The sequence below is a fragment of the Pteropus vampyrus genome, unplaced genomic scaffold (assembly GCF_000151845.1).
Source record: "Pteropus vampyrus isolate Shadow unplaced genomic scaffold, Pvam_2.0 Scaffold454, whole genome shotgun sequence".
In the NCBI taxonomy this organism is placed as follows: domain Eukaryota; kingdom Metazoa; phylum Chordata; class Mammalia; order Chiroptera; family Pteropodidae; genus Pteropus; species Pteropus vampyrus.
This window is the reverse complement of record NW_011889235.1, coordinates 302,391-302,714: the sequence shown is the minus strand read 5'-3', so window position 1 is coordinate 302,714 and position 324 is coordinate 302,391. Positions and strand designations below refer to the sequence as shown.

The window sequence follows — 324 nt, the reverse complement described above, 5'->3', positions numbered from 1 at the left end:
TGAGGACGCTGCAATGTCGGGAACCACCCCGTGACCCCGGGGGATGTGAGCAGGACAGCCACCCCCATCACACGGGGCCAGACAGCTACACGACAGACACTTTCACACCCTGTTCCCAGGCAGGTGCGCTGGCCTGAGACGAGCGAAGTCCCGGCAGGACGTGACTGGTTGTAGGTCTTGTCCCGAGCAGTGGACGGGGATCCCTGCTGAGCCCATGCCCAGGAGCCCATCCCAGGGAGGTTCACAGCTCGCTATGCGTCATACTCTCCTGTCATCAGAGACCATTCGTCTGACCCCTGGCCCAGGGTTCAGGAGAAGGAAGGA

The 324-nt window shown here is 62.3% G+C and overlaps 1 protein-coding gene across 1 annotated transcript in view; it reads right to left on the bottom strand.

Annotated features, from left to right (window-relative positions):
* The window catches only part of DMBT1 (deleted in malignant brain tumors 1), a 49,000-nt gene that overhangs the window by 20,484 nt on the left and 28,192 nt on the right, over positions 1-324 (bottom strand).